Below are 20541 nucleotides of genomic sequence, written 5' to 3' on the forward strand. Positions count from 1 at the left end.
AGTCTTAATGTTCGCAATCCTGTTGTTTATATTGGCAGACGGTCATTCAGCCTGTGTTCCCGTGTGTTCCCTCTTTCGAAGCAACCCCACGCCTTCCACACACGCTCCTTTGTTTACATTGGTAATGTCTCTCCTCGCTGTTGCGGCCAAAAACGACACCGCACACACTCCTGCATTCAATCTGAGCTGTTAGATTTCAGCTGCAAGGAGCAAAACGGAAATCACTCCTGGCAGCGGTGGGATTCGAACCCACGCCTCCGCAGAGACTGGAGCCTTAATCCAGCGCCTTAGACCGCTCGGCCACGCTACCACGCTTAACAGCATGCTAAATATGTCTGTTACTGATATTGTTACGGAAATATATTAGAAGCAATCAAGCTGGGAAAGGCCATCAGATACCTCGAGTCTGCTCCTGCATTGAGACACTTAATCCTGAACTGTGTAACAAACGGAAATCATCTCCAGTCAGAAACACAGTGAGTTGCAGTGAAGGTCCGGCACCATTTAAAGTGGCATTAACCTCGTCTGGTTCTGGAGAATTTCAGTAAGAAGTCCCACAACACCAGGTTAAAGTCCAACAGGTTTATTTGGCAGCACAAGCTTTCGGAGCACTGCTCCTTCATCAGGTAAGTCACCTGATGAAGGGAATAAACCTGTTGGACTTTAACCTGGTTTTGTGAGACTTCTTACTGTGCCCACCCCAATCCAACGCCGGCATCCCCACATCTGGAGAATTTGCTCATGGTCTTCACGTCAGAAAGGACAGATCAGAAGGCGAGATTATGAATTCTACCAGGAAATAACTGGCATCTATTTGGACGCGAGAAACAAATCTCCATTTTCCGATCTGCAATCAAAGTAGCAGCGAAGGTCTCAAACTCTAACCACCAGACAAGTAGGTTACAGCGTGTTTTATAATTTACTTTATCCACGCTCCTTCTGTTATTTTAATTTTCACTCCAGGCCACTTTCACCACAAACACGTTTCTCCTGCAACATGGCACCTTCTGCTTCAACACCAGTGATGTGTTCAGCCATTTGCAACACACAAAGCAAACACTCACTATGTGACAGTACGAAACCGGAAAAGAACACAGTGGCACAGGGAACCGGGTTCAATTCCATCCTTGAGTCGCTGTCGATGTGGAGTTTTCACACTCTGCCCGTGTCTGCGTGGGTTTCCTTCGGGTGCTCCGGTTCTCTCCCATAGTGCAAAGACATCCGGGTTAGGTGGATTGGCGATGCTAAATTGCCCCGAGTGTCAGGGCTACCAGTAGAGTAAATGCGTGGGGTTAAGGGATAGAGCCTGGGTGGGATTGCTGTCAGTGGGGCCCTGATGGGCCGATTGGCCTCTTCATAGAATCATAGAAATAGAATCATAGAAGCCCTACAGTACAGAAAGAGGCCATTCGGCCCAGCGAGTCTGCACCGACCACAATCCCATCCAGGCCCTACCCCCATATCCCTACAGATTTACCCACTAATCCCTCTAACCTACGCATCTCGGGCCACTAAGGGCAATTCTTTTTAGCATGGCCAATCAACCTAACCCGCACATCTTTGGACTGTGGGAGGAAACCGGAGCACCCGGAGGAAACCCACGCAGACACGAGGAGAATGTGCAAACGCCACACAGACAGTGACCCAAGCCGGGAAACGAACTCAGGTCCCTGGAGCTGTGAAACAGCACTGCTAATCGCCGTGCTACCGTGCCGCCCTTCTGCACTGTAGGGATTCTCTGAAACGCTCTTCATTGCAGAATTGAGGGAACAGTTTCATAATTCACTCCCGGTGTAAACGGCAAAATCTGACCCATCACCATCCAGATTTTGCGTTGGTTCACATCTCTATCGTCAACACTTTGCAGCCTATCACTGTCCTTTCCTTTCTGTGTTTGTTATTGAATTGTTGCACATGTGACATTTCCAGCTCTGATGTAAACTAGCAAACCTCACTCGGCTGATTCTAGTAGATCCACTTCCGAGAGTAAATCAGAGTATTTTAATAGTTTGCCAAGATCAATGAATCTTCTTTTCCTGAGCAGGAATTGAAAAAAAAGACCACTGGTATCTCCCAGGGTAAGACCATAGAACATTACAGCACAGAACAGGCCCTTCGGCCCACGATGTTGTGCCGACCTTCATCTGAAACCAAGATCAAGCTATCCCACTCCCTACCATCCTGGTGTGCTCCATGTGCCTATCCAATAACCGCTTAAATGTTCCTAAAGTGTCTGACTCCACTATCACTGCAGGCAGTCCATTCCACACCCCAACCACTCTCTGCGTGAAGAACCTACCTCTGATATCCTTCCTATATCTCCCACCATGAACCCTATAGTTATGCCCCCTTGTAATAGCTCCATCCACCCGAGGAAATAGTCTTTGAACGTTCACTCGATCTATCCCCTTCATCATTTTATAAACCTCTATTAAGTCTCCCCTCAATCTCCTCCGCTCCAGAGAGAACAGCCCCAGCTCCCTCAACCTTTCCTCATAAGACCGACACTCCAAACCAGGCAGCATCCTGGTAAATCTCCTCTGCACTCTTTCCAGCGCTTCCACATCCTTCTTATAGTGAGGTGACCAGAACTGCACGCAATATTCCAAATGCGGTCTCACCAAGGTCCTGTACAGTTGCAGCATAACCCCACGGCTCTTAAACTCCAACCCCCTGTTAATAGAAGCTAACACACTATATGCCTTCTTCACAGCTCTATCCACTTGAGTGGCAACCTTTAGAGATTTGTGGATATGGACCCCAAGATCTCTCTGTTCCTCCACAGTCTTCAGAACCCTACCTTTGACCCTGTAATCCACATTTAAATTTGTCCTACCAAAATGAATCACCTCACATTTATCAGGGTTAAACTCCATTTGCCATTTTTCAGCCCAGCTTTGCATCCTATCTATGTCTCTTTGCAGCCTACAACAGCCCTCCACCTCATCCACTACTCCACCAATCTTGGTGTCATCAGCAAATTTACTGATCCACCCTTCAGCCCCCTCCTCTAAGTCATTAATAAAAATCACAAAGAGCAGAGGACCAAGCACCGATCCCTGCGGCACTCCGCTAGCAACCTGCCTCCAGTCCGAAAATTTTCCATCCACCACCACCCTCTGTCTTCGATCAGATAGCCAGTTACCTATCCAATCGGCCAACTTTCCCTCTATCCCACACCTCCTTACTTTCATCATAAGCCGACCATGGGGGACCTTATCAAACGCCTTACTAAAATCCATGTATATGACATTAACCGCCCTACCTTCATCAACACACCTAGTTACCTCCTCAAAAAATTCTATCAAATTTGTGAGGCACGATTTGCCCTTCACAAATCCGTGCTGACTATCCCGGATTAATCCGCATCTTTCTAAATGGTCGTAAATCCCATCCCTAAGGACCTTTTCCATCAATTTACCAACCACCGAAGTCAGACTAACCGGTCTATAATTACCAGGGTCATTTCTATTCCCTTTCTTAAACAGAGGAACAACATTTGCCACTCTCCAGTCCTCTGGCACCATCCCCGTGGACAGCGAGGACCCAAAGATCAAAGCCAAAGGCTCTGCAATCTCATCCCTCGCCTCCCAAAGAATCCTAGGATACATTTCATCAGGCCCAGGGGACTTATCGACCTTCAGTTTATTCAAAACTGCCAATACATCCTCCCTCCGAACATCTATTTCCTCCAGCCTATTAGCCTGTAACACCTTCTCTTCCTGAAAAACATGGCCCCTCTCCTTGGTGAACACTGAAGAAAAGTATTCATTCATCACCTCGCCTATCTCTACTGATTCCATACACAAGTTCCCACCACTGTCCTTGACCGGCCCTAACCTCACCCTGGTCATTCTTTTATTCCTCACATAAGAGTAAAAAGCCTTGGGGTTTTCCTTGATCCGACCCGCCAAGGACTTCTCATGTCCCCTCCTAGCTCTCCTCAGCCCCTTTTTCAGCTCATTCCTTGCTAACTTGTAACCCTCAATCGAGCCATCTGAACCTTGTTTCCTCATCCCTACATAAGCTTCCCTCTTCGTTTTCACAAGACATTCCACCTCTTTTGTGAACCACGGTTCCCTCACTCGGCCATTTCCTCCCTGCCTGACAGGGACATACCTATCAAGGACACCCAGTATTTGTTCCTTGAAAAAGTTCCACTTTTCATCAGTGCCTTTCCCTGACAGTTTCTGTTCCCATCTTATGCCCCCTAATTCTTGCCTAATCGCATCATAATTACCTCTCCCCCAATTGTAAGCCTTGCCCTGCCGTCCGGCCCTATCCCTCTCCATTGCAATAACAAAAGACACCGAATTGTGGTCACTATCTCCAAAGTGCTCTCCCACAACCAAATCTAACACTTGGCCCGGTTCATTTCCCAGTACCAAATCCAATGTGGCCTCACCCCTTGTCGGCCTATCCACATATTGTGTCAGGAAACCCTCCTGCACACACTGCACAAAAAGTGCCCCATCCAAACTATTTGACCTACAAAGGTTCCAATCAATATTTGGAAAGTTAAAGTCCCCCATGACAACTACCCTGTGACCCCCACACGTATCCATAATCTGCTTTGCAATTTCTTCCTCCACATCTCTATTACTATTTGGGGGCCTATAGTAAACTCCTAGCAACGTGACCGCTCCTTTCCTGTTTCTAACTGCAGCCCATATTACCTCAGTGTGCATATCCCCCTCAAAGTGCTTTTCCGCAGCCGTTAAACTATCCTTGATTAACAATGCTACTCCTCCACCTCTTTTACCAGCTTCCCTACACTTACTGAAACATCTATACCCCGGAACGTCCAACAACCATTCCTGTCCTTGTTCTACCCATGTCTCCGTAATGGCCACAACATCGTAGTCCCAAGTAGCAATCCACGCCCCAAGTTCATCCACCTTGTTCCGGATGCTCCTTGCATTGAAGTAGACACACGTCAACCCATCTTCCTGTCTACCGGTACCCACCCTTGACCTTGATACCTTCCCCAATATCTCACCACCCTCAACACTGACTTCCGGACTACAACTCAGTGGTGAACTGTGTTTTTCAAACCGACTTACCCGATATTCCTTTCTTCGCATTCTAACCTTGGGGATTCTGTAGGCTGATTAATTGTAAACTTTGGAAGCAGAAGACACCAGATGGACAAACTATATTGGTCTCCACTATTTTCGGATTTGGAATGGTGGTTGGTCCCCCTCCCCTGCTTAGTCGGTAGAGCGTGAGACTCTTAATTTCAGGGTCGTGGGTTCGAGCCCCACGTTGGGAGATGCCATTTTGAAAGTTTACCCCATTCCTGGTTAAATTCCAGCTCTCTATGCATCCAGCAGTGTCACCGCTCAAACTGAGTCATTCTCCATCCCGCTCCGGTAATGTCACAGTTATTGATTTATGAATGAAAACTGCCTCCACTTCAAAGGAAGGTAGGGACTTTAATGCCTGATTTAGCGCGCGATTTGAACCCTCATCTGGGAGGTTGTGTCAGTGGAAACAATAATCATCCCCATTGTCCTTTAATCACTCCAGCCTTAAATCCTATCACAAGACGGTTTGTTCTTTCTTCATCGCCCCCTCTATTTCTCTTGTCCCTGTATTTGTTTTGCAAACAATTAAATCTCTCAATTCTTCCAGTTTAGATAAAAGGTCAGCGACCTGAAACATTCACTCTGTTCCCTCTCCACAGAAGCTGTTTGACATGCTGAGTGTTCCCAACATCATCTGATTTGAGTTGGGATTTGCAGCAACTGCGGTATCTTGTTTTTGGGTCAGTGAGGATTCATTTTCGCTGACTGAACCTTACCTGTTTAAATGGATAAAGGGCTGAGGTTTAAATAATAAGACACCAGAATATGTCACTCTGTTTGACATGAAATGAAATAAAATGAGAATTAACCATTTTATAAAATATTACTAGTGCAAAACATATTTCGTTGTCAATTCCAGCATTTGTTGGCCATCCTTATTTCCCCTTTAACTGAGTACTTTGCTGGGCCATTTCGTAGCACTCTTAAAAGTCAATAAGATTGTTGTGGATCTGGATTCTCGTGTAGGCCAGACTCGGTAAGGGTGGCAGAACTCCTTCTGTAAAGGACCAGATGAGTTTTCATGACAATCAGAAAAAAAGCTTCATTACTGAGACTAGCTTTCACGTCAAGTTCAGCTCTCGGCTGTGGTGGGATCTGGACCTGTGTTCCCGGGCTCGGGGATTCATACTCCACTGATTTTACCACAATGTCACAATGTTCCCGGAAGAATGTAATTGTAAATCCCTCACGTGAAATCAAACATGATCATTATACCCCCAATGAAGCTGATGTGAGAGATCTGCAATGAGTGGATCATCTCTGCACACGTTGCTTCATTTCAAATAATTCTCACTAAAAATATAGTCACAATGAGGAATGACGGCAAGTGTAGATTACAGGATTTGAAGTTCAGTTACAAATTCGCAGTCCATCACCTTAACCCCTCGGCCGGGAATTCAGTCTCAATGTTTGCAGTCCTGTTGTTTATATCGGCAGACAATTATTCAGCCTGTGTCCCCGTGTGTTCTCTCTATAGGTGCAGCTCCATTCCTTCCACACACGCTCCTTTACCTCAAGAACTGTTTACATTGGTAATGTCCCTCTTCGTTGTTGCTGCCAAAAACGACACCGCACACACTCCTCCATTCAATCGAAGCTGTTGGACGACAGCTGCAAGGAGCAAAACTCAAATAATTTCGGGGCGTGATGGGATTCGTACCGAGGCTATGCAAAGATGGCAGTCTTAATCCAGCGCCTTCGACCACTCGGCCACACTACCACACTTACCACTGCTCTAAACATGTCAGTTACTGTTATTGTTACTGAAATATATTAGAAGCAATTGAGCTCGGAAAGGCCATCAGACACCTCGAGTCTGCTCCTTCACTGAGACGGGTAATCCTGGACTGTGTAACAAACGGAAATCAGTTCCAGTCAGAAACACAGTGAGCTGCAGTGAAGGGCCGGCGCCATTTAATTCTGGAGAATTTGCTCAGGGTCTTCACTTCAGAAAGGACAGGTCAGAAGGCCAGATTATGAATTCTACCAGGAAATAATTGCCATCTGTTTGGACGCGAGAAATAAATCTTAATTTTCTGAGCTGCAATCAAAGTTGCAGCGAAAGTCTCAAACTCTAACCACCAGACAAATAGGTTACAGCGTGTTATAAAATTTACTTTATCCACGCTCCTTTTGTTATTTTAATTTTCACGCCAGACCGCTTTCACCACAAACAAGTTCCTCCTGCAAAATGGCACCTTCTGCTTCAACACCAGTGATGTGTTCAGCCATTGACAACACACAACAAACACGCTACTTTGTTATCACTTTCGCTTCTGACGGTTCGAAACCGGACAGCACCACATTGGCACAGGGAACCGGGTTCAATTCCATCCTCGGGCCACTGTCTGTGTGGAGTTTTCACATTCTCCCATGTCCGCGTGGGTTTCCTCCGGTTTCCTCCCGCAGCGCAAAGACGTGCAGGTTAGGTAGCTTGGCCATGCTAAATTGCCCCGAGTGTCAGAGGTACCAGCCGGATAAATACGTGGGGTTAAGGGCATAGGGCCTGGGTGGGATTGTTGTCATTGCAGGTCTGGTGGGCTGAATGGCCTTCTTCTGCACTGTCGGGATTCTCTGAAATGCTGTTCATTATAGAGTGAGGGAAACGTTTCATAATTCACTCCCTGTGTAAACGGCAAAATCTGACCCATCACCATCCAGATTTTATCTTACTTCACATCTCTATCGTCAACACTTTGCAGCCGATCATTGTCCTTTCCTTTATGTGTTTGTTCTTGAACGGTTACCGATATGACATTTCCAATTTGATGTAAACTTGCAAACCTCACTCGGCTGATTCTTGTAGGTCCGCTTTGGAGAGTAAATCAGATTATTTTTATCAGTTTGTCAAGAGCAATGAATCTTCTTTTCCTGAGCGGGAATTGAAAAGGAACCTCACTGGGGTGGTACTAAACACAGACTACTGGGCTCCCAGGCTAACTGGTGAACTATGTTTTTCAAACCGACTTACCCTATATTCATTTGCTTATTATTCTAAACTTGATTCTGTAAGTTGACGAATAGTAAACTTTGTAATCAGAAAAACCTGAGACACCAGATGGACAAACTATACTTATCTCCACACATTTTCGGATTTGGAATTCAGGTTGCTCCACGTGCCAGGTAGCTCAGTCGGTGGAGTCTGAGGCTCTTAATCTCATGGTCATTGGTTGACGCCCCATGTTGCATCTTGCTATTTTTAAACGTTGCCTCTTTCTTGGGTGAACTCCAACTCTCCATTCCTCCAGCAGTGTCACCGCTCACACTGAACTTTCTCCATACCGCTTTGTTAATTTCACAGTTACTGATTTGTGACTGAAAACTGCCTCCAATTCACTGGAAGGCGAGGAGTTTAGTGCTTTATTCAGCGAGAAATTTCTCATTTAGCGCGACATTTGAACCCAGATCTGGGAGGTTGCGTCAGTGGAAACAACAATCAACCTCATTATCATTTCATCACTCCAGTCTTACCTATCAAAAGTCGGTTTGTTCTTCCCTCGCCACCCCCTCTATTTTCCTTGACGCTGTAATGTTTGCAAACCATTACATCTCTAAATTCTTCCAGGTTGGATTAAAGGTCAGTGACCTGAAACATTCACTCTGTTCCCTCTCCACAGAAGCTGTTTGGCCTGCTGAGTGTTTCCAATTTTTTTCAGATTTGAGTTGGGATTTGCAGCAACTGGTGACAGATTTTCCTGTTTTAAGGTCAGTGTGTATCAGTCTGAACGTTACCTGTTTAAATGGTTAAAGGGCTGAGGTTTAAATAATAAGACATCACAACATGTCACTCTGACATGAAATGAAACAAAATTAGTATTAATCATTTAGTAAAATATTACAAATGCAATACTTATTTCGTTGTCAATGCCAACATTTGTTGGCCATTCTTTTTTTCCCCTTGAGCTGAGTACTTTGCTGGGCCATTTCATAGTACAGTTCAGATTCAATAACATTGTTATGGATCTGGACTCTCCTGTAGGCCAGACTCAGTAAGGATGGCAGATTTCCTTCTGTAAGAGACCAGATGAGTTTTCATGACAATCAGAAAAATGCTTAATTACTGAGGCTAGCTTTCACTTCAGTTTCAACTCTCGGCTGTGGTGGCATCTGGATCTGTGTTCTTGGACCTGGGGATTCATACTCCCCTGATTTTACCACTATGTCACAATTACACTCGTCACCCCACTTATTGATACAACAACAGTCACACTGGAGAGAGACCATTCAGACACATCATGCTGGTGAAGGGATTCACACCCTGGCCGGGTGTGAACCTGGATTTCCTCAGTTTTCCCACCCGTTAACACTCCAGCTATAAAGGGTCCAAGGATTTCAGCCACAATTTGTGCATTCGTACCCACCAGACGCTGTTTAATAGTTTTCGCGGAGGGAGTCACATGTTCCCTCCACCTACTGAGACTCCAGTGAGTTCATATCTAAATTTATGGATTTTTCTGTTGTTAATGTGGATGTGGATGTGGTCTATATGGACTTCAGCAAAGCGTTCGATAAGGTCCCCCATGCAAGACTTCTTGAGAAAGTGAGAGGGCATGGGATCCAAGGGGCTGTTGCCTTGTGGATCCAGAACTGGCTTGCCTGCAGAAGGCAGAGAGTGGCTGTGGAGGGGTCTTTCTCTGCATGGAGGTCAGTGACCAGTGGAGTGCCCCAGGGATCTGTTCTGGGACCCTTGCTGTTTGTCATTTTCATAAATGACCTGGATGAGGAAGTGGAGGGATGGGTTGATAAGTTTGCTGACGACACCAAGGTAGGTGGTGTTGTGGATAGTTTGGAGGGATGTCAGAAGTTGCAGCGAGACATAGATAGAATGCAAGACTGGGCGGAGAAGTGGCAGATGGACTTCAACCCGGATAAGTGTGTAGTGATCCATTTTGGCAGATCCAATGGGATGGAGCAGCAGTATAAAATGAAGGGTACCATTCTTAGCAGTGTAGAGGATCAGAAGGACCTTGGGGTCCGGGTCCATAGGACTCTTAAATCGGCCTCGCAGGTGGAGGATGCGGTCAAGAAGGCGTATGGCGTACTAGCCTTCATTAATCGAGGGATTGAGTTTAGGAGTCGGGAGATAATGCTGCAGCTTTATAGGACCCTGGTTAGACCCCACTTGGAGTACTGCGCGCAGTTCTGGTCACCTCATTACAGGAAAGATGTTGAAGCCATTGAAAGGGTGCAGAGGAGATTTACAAGGATGTTGCCTGGATTGGGGGGCATGCCTTATGAGGATAGGTTGAGGGAGCTTGGTCTCTTCTCCCTGGAGAGACGAAGGATGAGAGGTGACCTGATAGAGGTTTACAAGATGTTGAGGGGTCTGGATAGGGTGGACTCTCAGAGGCTATTTCCAAGGGCTGAAATGGTTGCTACGAGAGGACACAGGTTTAAGGTGCTGGGGGGTAGGTACAGGGGGGATGTCAGGGGTAGGTTTTTCACTCAGAGGGTGGTGGGTGAGTGGAATCGGCTGACGTCGGTGGTGGTGGAGGCAAACTCGTTGGGGTCTTTTAAGAGACTTCTGGATGAGTACATGGGATTTAATGGGATTGAGGGCTATAGATAGGCCTAGAGGTGGGGATGTGATCGGCGCAACTTGTGGGCCGAAGGGCCTGTTTGTGCTGTGGCTTTCTATGTTCTATGTTCTATGTTAATTACAGCCAGGATAGAGGTATGGGTGGAGGCCCCGTGCTCTTCGGTTGCAATATCAATTGATCAAACAATGTTATATTTTTTGGGTTGTTTCAATCACAATGGAACCAGGAAACCGACCAGCATTGTTTACAGTATAGAATGTGCTCTATCCTGAGAGGAGAAGCTGCTAGCGCAGACGCAGTGGCGAATTGTGAATTCGACATGTGCAGTGCGGTCTCTCACTGGAGCATGCGCAGTACGATCTTCTGCTCTTCCCGGGACTTGGTTAATTCTGATCTGGAATAGGAGACAAATAGTGGGTTTTTGGCGCTAAATGGAGGCGGCGGAATGGGTGGGAGGCCATAAGCACCCAGTGGAGTTGGTAAACCCAGAATAAGAGCGTCCTTGTTACTTGCCTATGTCTCTATCGCTCTCCTCTGTTTTGCTCTTCGTTCCCTGTATTCTCTCACTCTCTGTGCGTAGCCAAGGTTCACTGGATTGATTACTGAGCTGAGCCGGTTGTGCTGGGAGGAGCGATTCAATGGGATGAATCTGTGCTCTCTGGTGATCTCATATAGGACTGAGGTGAGGAGACATTAATTCACTCAAGCGCTTGAGAATCTTTGGAATTCTCTCGTAAAGAAGCCTGTGGATCCTCGGTGGATGGGGTGCTTGAAGGCTGAAATGGAGATATTGTGGATGAAAGGCAATTGGAATCGCACGGGGAATTGGTATTGAGGCAAGAGATCCGCCATGATCCTAATAAGAAACTTAATTTGACAAATGACCTTGTCCTACGGCAGTGACTTTGTTCACCGGCAATACCAGTTCGGCTCAGATTCTGATAGTCTCTCATGTTGGCAGGGTTGATGAGTAATCTCAGGCACTGAGTTTCGTGCAGCGATGTTTGTGGAGATGTGGGATCAAAACGCACCCCCATCAGCTGTTCAGTTGATTTACTTCAAACATCATGAAATACTTTTTATCGAAAATGTTATCATTCAAATATGATGCAGCAGAATGTATCGTCATTCATTTTGACAGCAGGAAGCCGCTGCGGCAATGTAATTATAAATTACTGTGGGTAATTGACGAGCTTGTGGAACTGGATTTGTAAAATAAGTGATTGTAAAAAAAATGTTCACACCTTCGGGCAACTTAACCGCAGTGACGTACAAAGAACAAAACACAAACACCGAGAGTGACAGCGGCCTGAGGAGAGATAAAGATTAAAAAGCAAGTTTCTGAGGGGGTATAGCTCTCAATAGTGGAGCATTTGACTGCAGGTTAAGAGATTCCCCGTTAAAATACAGGTGCCCCGTTTGGTGAGTAGTTCAAGTCTTTTACTAGGATGCTACCGGGAATTGATGGTTTGCGTTATAAGGAGGGGCTGGATTGACTGGCACTTTTTTCTCTGGAGGGTCGGAGGCTGAGGTGTGATCTTATAGAGGTCTTTAAAATAATGAGGGGCATAGAACAATTAGATAGTCAATATCTTTTCCTAAAGGTCGGGGAGTCTAAAACTAGAGGGCATAGGTTTAAGTTGAGAGGGGAGAGATACAAAAGGGTCCAGAGGGGCAGTTTTTTCGCACAGAGGGTGGTGAGTGTCTGGAACAAGCTGCCAGAGATAGTGGTAGAGGCGGGTACAATTTTGTCTTTTAAAAAGCGTTGAGACAGTTACATGGGTAAGATGGGTATACAGGGATATGGACCAAATGCGGGCAATTGGGACAGCTTAGGGGTTTCAAAAAAAGGGCGGCATGGATACGTTGGGCCGAAGGGCCTGTTTTCATGCTGTGAACATCTATGCCTCTATGACTCTATGCTTTTCTTTTCTGTTCAATTTTATCTGGCCTTCATTGGCTGGAAGGAGGGTTGCGCCTTCCGTTGGTCGAGAAATGTGTTATATGAATGCAAGTCTGTCTTTCTTTAATTGTCTTCAATCCTGGTCCTCTCGTTACTGAACCCCGTTCGTGGAAACATTATCTTCCTATCTGCTCTCCTGAACGGCTCCTTTCCCATGTTAGGAGAAGGGAGTAACCATTACATCGTAACAACACTGTGGAGGCAAAATAGCCAAATGGACTTTTGTTAGACTTGCAAACGATGTGATCATAGATCAGATTTTGTAGAAAGAGAATTGGGATCGAATTTGCCGACACCCTGATTTAGGATATCGTGTGGAATCCAGGTGTCTTAGAAGCTGTGGTACAATCTGTCAGCACATTCGACTGTTAACTGAAAAGTTGATGTTTTGAGACGGAGAGGACTTTGCCCTCATTCATTGTCACACAGTTCCGGTTCGCTTCTCGGCCTTTTGGCTAAGATCAAGTGTACGGACGGCAGCCCATGGTCGGCCGCGCTTGGTCGAGGTCATTAGGTTACGCTGAGGCTTCATATGTTTCATATGAAGCAATTTTTAAAAGCGGCATCTCGGCCTTTTGGCTAAGATGCAAATTAGCTCAAGTCTTGGAGGAGGAACCTCCCCCTTCTCCAATCAGCTTGGTTCATGTAGATCAGGCCCAGGACAGGGTGGTTTGGTCGCTCGCCCTGTCTTGTCAGCCTGGATCTGAAATGTCTCAACTCGTTGAGACTCTGAATTGGATTTGATTTGATTGAATTGGAAAAGTATTAAAAAAAACAACGAAAACATTTCTGAAGTGCTACCGGCTCTACTCTCATCTGGTGTTACATGGGGAAGATGGGTATACAGGGATATGGACCAAATGCGGGCAATTGGGACAGCTTAGGGGTTTCAATGTTAGTTTAATTAATTTCTCTCGAATGTTATGTAATAATATATATGGTCCAAATATACTATTCAACTTTACAAACAGACTCGACACCTTAACTCTTGGCTAATCTTGCATTTGGAATGTATTTTCCGCCCGCACCCCTTCATTCTCAGACAGATCAGAACTAGGTCTATCCCAGACTGAAATGTGTTCAATGATGGAGCGTTCATAACCCTCTGGGATGTAGAATTCTAAAGATTTCCAGCCTTTGAGTGAAACAATTTCTCATAATCTCAGTCCTAAATGATCAGCCTATTACCCCGAGTTTGTGTGCCGGTGTTTTAGCTTCCCCGGCCAGCCGAAACAATCTCTCAGCGTCCACCCTATCAAACCCACTCACAATTGTATTAGTTTTACGGAGATCAGCTCTCATTCTTCTGAACTCCAATGAATTTCACCCGAATTTACACAGTCCCTCATCACAGGAGAAACCCCTCATCCCAGGGACCAATTTAATGAACCATGACAGTACCGTCACCAATATCATCATATCTATTCCTAAATGTGCAGATTCAAATTGAACCCAGTATTCCAGATGAGATCTCATCAGCACCCTACACAGCTGAAGCAAGTTTTCTTTATTCTTGTATCCAATCGCCTTACTTCGAAGGGTAAACATGTCACTTTCCACATTGATTGCTGCACCTGCATGCTGACTTCCTGCGCTCCAGTACACCTACATCTCTTTAAACTTCTCACCAGAGGACGATTGGTCAAGAACACAAAACGCTCAGAGGCAGAAAAGCCACAGAGGGCAGTGTTTCCACTTTCATGCGTCATTCGTTCACTCATCTGTCCCCATTTAAATAAGAGGTGGGACGAGAATAGTGGCTCCACCAAGATTCGAACGCGTATCGTTGGATTTAAAGTCCAGAAAGCTAATCGTTACACCATAGAACCAACAGGACCCTAGCCTAAGGCACGAGGCCTTTCACACAAAGCACACACGCGCATGCAAACACACACACACACACATACTTGTTCAATAATTGCCAGACTCAGGTCGAATGGTTGTTGTTGTGCGACATCAACTGCTCCTTGCTTTCAACAGAGGAATTAAAGCGTAGCAAACAAATGAAAAAAACATTGATATTTCAGGCATCTGGTGCCAGGGGCTCAGCAATGTGCAATGTAATAGCAGCTGAACTGGCTGACAAATTGTCCTCTCCATTAATACTTTGTGAGAAATTTAAATCAAATGTTCTTCAGCAAATCGATCATTCGCATTTTGCAAACAAAAGTAAGATTCCACCGAGATTTGAAATCGGATCGTTGGATTCAGAGTACACAGTGCCCAGAATTACATCACAGAACCCAGAACACAGGAGCAAGCTGCAAATGGTCACTCAAAGGTTTTACCTCTTTCATTCAATGCGGCAGCAATAGCAAGTGTGACAACAATGTGTCCTTATGGGCCTCCATCGATGAGATCCAAGGAAATTTGGCATATTAGATCTAGAATTGTCTGATTTTCAGGGAGCAGAGGGTGATGGTCGAGGGATTCTTCTGACCCATGGGGTCCTGAAGGGATCAGTGTTGAGGCATTTGCATCTGAGGTTTATGTAAATAGTTTGGGTTTGAACATAGGAGGCTTGATCAGTAAGTTCGCGGATGGTACAACTAAAAAAGTAGCATTTTATTTATTAGTCCAAGTCAGGCTTACATTAATACTGCAATGAAGTTACTGTGAAATTCCCCTTAGTCTCCACACTCCGGCGTCTATTCGGGTCAATGCACCTAACCAGCATGTCTTTCAGACTATGGGAGGAAACCAAACCCACGCAGACACAGGGAGAAAGTGTAAGCTCCACACAGACAGTGGCCCAAGCCGGGAATCGAACCTGGGTGCCTGGCGCTGTGAGGCAGCAGTGCCAAGGTGCTGCTGGTTGTTTGACCAGTGCAGGCGCGATGGGACGAACAACCGTTTCTGTGTGACTCTATGAATGTGCACTTGCCCTGTGAAGCATGACTATTTCCGCTGATCGCTCCCTATAGGCTTGCGGTGAAACGATTTACTGTAGATTTGGAGCGTAGTGTCCTGTGAGTTTTCGCATTTCAGTGGTGATGCATAACGACACATTATTGTCGCACTTGCTGTTGCTGTGACATTCAATGCGAGGTCAAATGCTGTCAGTGGCCAGTTGCAGATGGCTGCTGTGTTCTGTGGTGTAATGGTGAGCACTCTGAATCCAGCGATCCGCGTTCCAATGCCAGCGAAACGTTGCTTTTCTTTGCTAAAACCGAGGGACTGAAGGGCATTCTCATTAAAATTCTCAGAAAGTGACTTTTAAACACCAAGGGAAATCCAGCAAATTCCACGCAATCACATTGCAGACGATGCAAGGAATGACTCTCCTGGCTTATTGCATCAGCCCCAGAGGACGATTGCTCAATAATACAAACAGCTCAGAGATAGAGAAGACACAGAGGGCTGGGGGTCCACCTACTGGTGTCATTCGCTCACTCATCTGTCCCAATTTTAACAAGAAGTGGGACGACGAGAATAGTGGTTCCACCGAGATTCAAACTCGGATTGCTGGAATCAAAAGTACGGAGTGCTAACCGTTACACCATGGAACCGACAGGGGACTAGACGACCTTTCTCCCAGCACACGCACACAGAGACAAACACGCACACATGTATTCCCTTTGCCTTGTTTGTCCTGCCCGAGCACTTCAGCTCACACTGACCCGGATCGAATTCTATTTGCCACTAATCACCCCATCTGACTAGCCCGTCTATATCCTTCTGTAAAATGAGGCGATCCTCTTCCCTATTTCCGCCTCGCCAATGTTTGTATCATCCCTAAGGTTATTGAGCAAGACTCCTCGAAGAACAAAGGACAAAGAAAATTACAGCACAGGAAGAGGCCCTCCGGCCCTCCAAGCCTGCACCGATCATGCTGCCCGACTTAACTAAAACCCCCTACTCTTCCGGGGACCATATCCCTCTATTCCCATCCTCTTCATGTATTTCTCAAGACGCCGCTTAAAAGTCACTACCGTATCCCCTTCCGCGGCCTCTCCCTACATTCAAGTCTAAATCATTTATCTCAACCGCAGATGCGAGGGCCAAAACACTGATCCCCATCGGAACCCATTGGGCTCACGCTTCCCGTCTGAAAATACAGCCCTCGACCATGACCTTTTGCTTCCTGCCACTCAGGCAATTCTGGATCCAATTTTCCAAATTTGCTTGGATCCCATCAATGGTGGCTAACAATGACGTGGAGATGCCGGCGTTGGACTCCAATAAACACAGTAAGAAGTTTAACAACACCAGGTTAAAGTCCAACAGGTTTATTTGGTAGCAAAACCCACAAGCTTTCGGAGCCTTGAGCCCCTTCTTCAGGTGAGTGGGAATCCTGTTCACAAACAGGGCATATAAAGACACCAACTCAATTTGCAGAATAATGGTTGGAATGTGAATACTTACAGCTAATCAAGTCTTTAAGATACAAACAATGTGAGTGGAGAGACATTGAGACAAGTTAAAGAGATGTGTATTGCCTCCAGACAGGACAGCCAGTGAGACTCTGCAGGTCCAGGCAAGCTGTGGGGATTACAGATAGTGTGACATGAACCCAATATCCCGGTTGAGGCCGTCCTCATGTGTGCGGAACTTGGCTATCAGTTTCTGTTCAGCAACTCTGTGCCATCGTGTGTCGTGAAGGCCGCCTTGGAGAACGCTTACCCGAATATCAGAGGCCGAATGCCCGTGAGCGCTGAAGTGCTCCCCAACAGGAAGAGAACAGTCTTGCCTGATGATTGTCGAGCTGTGTTCATTCATCCGTTGTCGCAGCGTCTGCATGGTTTCCCAATGTACCATGCCTCGGGACATCCTTTCCTGCAGCCTATCAGGTAGACAACATTGGCCGAGTTGCAAGAGTATGTACCGTGTACCTGGTGGATTGTGTTCTCACGTGAGATGATGGCATCTGTGTCGATGATCCGGCACGTCTTGCAGAGGTTGCTGTGGCAGGGTTGTGTGGTGTCGTGGTCACTGTTCTCTTGAAGGCTGGGTAGTTTGCTGCGGACAATGGTCTGTTTGAGGTTGTGCAGTTGTATGAAGGCAAGAAGTGGGGGTGTGGGGATGGCCTTGGCGAGATGTTCGTCTTCATCAATGACATGTTGAAGGCTCCGCAGGAGATGCCGTAGCTTCTCTGCTCCGGGGAAGTACTGGACGACGAAGGGTACTCTGTCAACCCTAACCCCAACAGCAACAAGTAGAACAACTCATCCCTAACCCCAACAGCAACATATGTACATACTTGTAGTACTGGCCGGACTCTGGCTCAGTACTATCTAGTGGGAACCAACGATGGTTCACCACATAGAGTCAAAGAGGTTTACAGCACGGAAACAGATCCTCCGGCCCAACTTGTTCACGTCGCCCTTTTTTGAACCCAATTGCCCCCGTTTGGCCAATATCCCTCGATACCAATCCTACCCATGTAACTGTCAAACTGCTTTTAAAACACAAAATTGTACCCGCCTCTACTACTACCTCTGGCAACTGGTTCCAGACACCCACCACCCTCTGTGTTAAATCATTGCCCCGCTGGACCCTTTGGTATCTCTCCGCTTTCACTTTCAAACTATGCCATCAGTTTTAGACGCCCCTACCTTTGAGAAAAGGTATTGCTATCTAACTGATCTGTGCCCCTCATTATTTTATAGACCTCTATAGGAACACCCCTCAGCCTCCTACACTCCAGGAAAAAAGTGCCAGTCTATCCAGCCTCTCATAATTCAAATCATCAATTTCTGGTAGCATCCTAGTAAATCTTTTCTGCACTCTTTCTAGTTTAATAATATACTTACTATAATAAGGTGACCAGAAGTGCACAGAGTATTCCAAGTGTGGCCTGACTTTTCTGCTGATATCTCCCAATACGGCTTGGGATTAAATGATTTGCAGTAGATTTGTAGTGCAGAGCCATGTGAGTTTTCGTTTATCAATGGTGCTGCATGACGGCACATTGTTATGACACTTGCTGTTGCCACATTGAATAAGAGGCCAAATGATTTGAATGACTATTTGCAGCTGGCTGATGTGTTTTGTGTTCTGTGGTGTCATGCTGAGCACTGTCGGCTCTGGATCGAGTCAACTCAAATCGCGGTGGCGCTTGGTTTGCTGAAGGCCATTTTATTTTAAATTCTCAGAAAGTGGAATTTTTAACACTGAGGAAATTTCAGCAAATTCCACTGCATTGTAGACGATGCAGCGAATGATTCTCCTGGCGTCATTGCATCAGCCCCAGGGGACGATTGCTCAAAACTACCAAGCGATCAGAGGCAGAGAAGCCACTCAAGGGGCTCACTTCCAGGTGTCATTGATTCACTCGTCAAACCCAATTTAAACAAGAGGTTGGACGACGAGAATAGTGGTTCCACCGAGATTGAAACTCGGATTGCTGGATTCAAAGTCCAGCGTGCTTACCGTCATACCATGGAACCGACTGCAACATGACAAGGTACGGGGCCTTTCTCCCAAAACGCGCGTGCGCGCGCACACACACTAGCTCAATAATTGCCTGGCTCCAGTCGAATGGCTGTTGTTGTGTGACACGCACCTGCTCATTTCTTTCAGCAGAGGAATTAAAGTGAAGCAAAAAGCTGCCCCTTAAACTAAAGCACTCCACTCTCGTGTTTGACCCCTCAACCAAGGGGAACAGTTGTTCCCTGCCGACCTTGACGATCAAATTTGTCTGAGATATCAGAGAATGCTGAAATGAAAACAACTCTTCAAGTTGCCATGGATAGAGCAGGTTAGCGTGTGAGCAGGCGTCTTCCCCGGTGGTCTAGTGCTTAGGATGAGGTCAGGGAATGAAGATTTACTACTCCTATGCGGCACATGAATTAAGACAGACTGGAGTTATTCCCAAGTCGAAAGGAGGAATGGTACTTGTGCCAGTTTGAAGAGAAGGGGGGAAATATGCGTCCCATTCCTTAAGCCAGTCAATTACTCACAGCAATTCATGTGTATATTTACATTGCCTCTGCTGTTTCCTCCTGTCAAAATTAATGCATTCTGCTGCGTTAAATACGACTGTGTTTCACTGCATTCAAACAGCAGTGTTATCATCAACCTGTTATTAACCTTCTTGTGGTGCATCTGCTGAAAACCATCAGTTTAAAACAGCTCTGCTTTCGTCACACGGACGTTCGTGTGAAACGATTAACAATTTTAAATCTTAACAACGTGCATAAGACTGGAAGGAGAGTGTGACTGAATAATTGGCACTGTGCACATTCCTGTAATCAGTGTCTGGGAGAATCAGGAAGATGAGTTCCTGGTGGTCCAGTGCTTAGGTTTGGACACATTTACCGCCGCAGCCCGGCTTCAATATAGTCGATATATGAAGATTTATTGTTCCTGATCATTCATTTGACAATCCCGAATTGTTTCCTGATTGAAAATAGCTCTGTCAGAATCAGCGGAGCGAGATTTGTAGTTTCGTGTCTTCGCTGGAAATGTTACATGGGCGGGGATGGACAAATTTCTGATCTATCCGGGAATGAAGGGAACTGGGCGGGAAAATGGAATTGAAACACAAGATCAGCAATGAGTTAAAGGTTCGAATGCTGTTTCTAAGTTTAATAATATTTAAATATATAAATTATTGCATATAATATGTTTGAGATAAATATTATATAATTTAATAATGTCAGTCACACCGGTGAACAGCAGAGCTGAAAACGCTTGTTGCCCAAGAGCGAAATGACAAAGAAAAACTAAGTAACAATGAATGCTGATGGCGAAAGTTTCTTCCCTGGATAGTTGCGAACCACCAACCTTCCGATTAACAGCCGAACGCGTTGATCAATTGTGCCAGAACGTAACACAGCTGAACAACGCATAGCAGCCTAAATCAGCGTTTCCTCTGCGAATTCGATTCCAATTCTATTTGCACCAAATCTGATACAGAAAGATTGCATGATGATATCGTTTACAAATCGAAACAAGTCACTTTGTCTATTTTACCCCCTCAGTGTTGCTGTGGTGTAATGGTTAAATC

General features: G+C 45.9%; 1 non-coding gene across 1 annotated transcript; it reads right to left on the reverse strand.

Moving 5' to 3' along the window:
* Positions 1-228: 228 nt before the first annotated feature.
* trnal-aag (transfer RNA leucine (anticodon AAG)) lies at positions 229-310 on the reverse strand. The gene has a single exon. It is a non-coding gene; the product is annotated as a tRNA-Leu (tRNA).
* Positions 311-20541: the final 20231 nt, after the last annotated feature.

This window comes from Mustelus asterias, chromosome 23 (genome assembly GCF_964213995.1).
Source record: "Mustelus asterias chromosome 23, sMusAst1.hap1.1, whole genome shotgun sequence".
Classification (NCBI taxonomy): domain Eukaryota; kingdom Metazoa; phylum Chordata; class Chondrichthyes; order Carcharhiniformes; family Triakidae; genus Mustelus; species Mustelus asterias.